We start from the raw sequence: 2,870 nt of genomic DNA, 5'->3' as shown, positions 1-2,870 counted from the left end.
ATTGTGACCTGCAGGTAAACAACAGTGTCTATTTGAACTGAAAGTCAAGGTGTGCTAGGGAGGTGGATTGCATTCCTGCCTACCCAGAACATGGAGTTGGTGTAACGCCCTCGTTCCAGTGGAAACCTTGGTGGATTTCAGCACAAGCTCCCTCCGCCACCCCCATCAGGGCTGGTGCTGGTGCTTCCACTTGTCATTGGGTTGTCCCAGGGTGAGCCTGATGGTCCAGTTCAGCCCAGCTTCGTTCCCGCTCCCCCTCCCCACCACCCCAGGGCTGAGCAGCAAACTTGGGTGACTGGGAATTCCACAGATCAGTTCATCATTTGAGACAAATGAGAGGCCCTCTCAGTAAACAAAGATTAAGCACGTACCCATTGGTTTCTGCTGGTTCTTACCTGTAGCACCACCTACTGGCCTGGAGGTTGAACTCCATAAGCCAATAGAAAATCTGCTGACAGGGCGCAATGCTGGAGGAGGAGATAAACTGTCTGAGACCCTCTGCAATACCAGTCTCTCAGAAGGTAGTGAGCCTGGTCATACACCTAGTACATTGCTACTACAATTAGCATCTGAGACAGCCGCCACATAAAGAGTATCTATAACCAAGGGACTCATACAGAGGGTTGGCCCCTGAAAGCACCCAGAATCAAAGCCAACTAAACAAACACAATATACACTATAGTCACATTTTCAAGGAGGGAAAATATAAAAAACATAAAAGTAAATTTAAAACACCTATCCAAATGAAAGTAAATTCAAAAATAAGAAGTGTTAGCTTATCTGGATGTGAAAGAACCAGTGTAAGAACTCTGGCACTATAAAAAAACAGTGTTTTGATGCCCCCAAAGGATCACACTAACTCTCTAGCAATGGATCCTAACCAAAATGAAAGCTCTGAAATTACAGATAAAGAATTCAAAATATGGACTGTAAGGAAGCTCAATTAGTTCCATGAGGAAGTTGAAAACTAACACAAAGAAATCAGAAAATCAGGATATGAATGAAAAACTTACAACAGAGAGAGATATTTAAAAAAAAACAAACAGAACTTCTTTTTTTTCTCTTTCCTTTTAGAATACCACCATGGACTGGTATAAAAATAGACACATAGATCATTGGAACAGAATAGAGAACCCAGAAATAAAACCACATTCCTATAACCAACGATCTTGGACAAAGTTGACAAAAATATACACTGGGGAGAGGACACCCTATTCAGTAAATGGTGCTGGGAAAATCGATTAGCCATATACAGAAGAATGAAACAACCTATATCTCTCACCATGTACAAAATGGATTGAAGACATAAATGTAAGACCTGAAACTATAAAAAATCCCATAAGAAAACTTAGGAAAAACTCTTCTCAACATTGGCCTAGGCAAAAAATTTATGACTAGGTCCTCAAGAACAAATGCAACAAAGCCAAAAATAGAGATTTAATGGGACTTAATTAAACTAAGAAGCTTCTGCACAACAAAAGAAATAATCGACAGAGTAAATAGACAACCTACAGAATGGGAGAATATATTTTGAAACTATGCATCTGACAAAGGGCTAATATCCAGAATCTACAAGGAACTCAACTCAACGTGAAGAAAACAACCCCACTAAAAAATAGACAAAGTTCTTGAACAGACATTTTTCATAAGAAGACACACAAGCTGTCAATAAATATGTGGAAAAATGCTCAATATCACTAATCACCAGAGAAATGCAAATTAAAACAGCAGTGAAATACCATCTTACAACAGTCAGAATGGCTATTATTAAAAAGTCAATAAACAACAGATACTGGTGAGAATGTAGAGAAAGAATAACCCTATGCACTGTTGGTGGGAATGTAAATTAATACAATCTCTATGGAAAACAGTATGGAGATTTCTCAAAGAACCAATAATAGAACTACTATTTGATCCAGCAATCCCACTACTGGATACCTACCCAAAGGAAAAGAAATCATTATATAAAAAAAGACACCAGCACTCGCATATTTATGGCAGCACTATTCACAATAGCTAAGTCATGGAATCAACCTAAGTGTCCATAAATGGATGATTGAATAAAGACAATGTGATACACACACACACACACACACACACACACACACATGGAATACTACTGAACCATAAAAAAAAATGAAATCATGTCTTTTGCAACAACTTGGATGGAATTGGAGGCCATAATTTTAAGTGAAGTAACTCAGAAACAGAAAGTCAAATGCTGCATATTCTCACTTATATGTGGGAGCTAAATGATAGTTACACATGGACATACAGAGTGGAATAATAGAAACTGAAGACTCCATAATGTGGGCAAGTGGGAGGGGGGAGAGGGATGAAAAATTATCTATGGGATACAGTGTGCACTATTCAGGTGATGAGTACACTAAAAATCCAGACTTCACCACTATACAATATATTCATGTAACATAAGTATATTTGCCCCGCTAACTTCATAAAAATAAAAAAAACACCCTAAGACACAAACAGACACGTTAGCCTAGGCCTACACAGGGTCAGCATCATCAAGACATCACTAGGTGATAAGAATTTTTTATCTCCATAATAATATTATGGAAACACCATCATATATACAATCTATCATTGACCAAAACGTTATTTGGCACATGACTGTCCTTGTCTAATACTATTCTACCTCCCGAAAAGTGGTATATGATTGCCTCCCACACACTTTGTGCAAAGAACTACTTATCATCTTGTTCCTTTAAGCAATTTTTGGTTTTAAAATACATATTTATTAGAAGAGTTCTATTTGATGGTGGGATGTAGAAAGTTGCACTTCACCAACCTCTCAATCTAAAAGCAAAGGAAAACTAGCTAAAATAGTAAATCATAGATTTTCTGAACCC

Source organism: Propithecus coquereli, unplaced genomic scaffold (assembly GCF_000956105.1).
Source record: "Propithecus coquereli isolate 6110/MARCELLA unplaced genomic scaffold, Pcoq_1.0 Scaffold290, whole genome shotgun sequence".
Lineage (NCBI taxonomy): Eukaryota > Metazoa > Chordata > Mammalia > Primates > Indriidae > Propithecus > Propithecus coquereli.
This window is presented reverse-complemented; position numbering follows the sequence as displayed.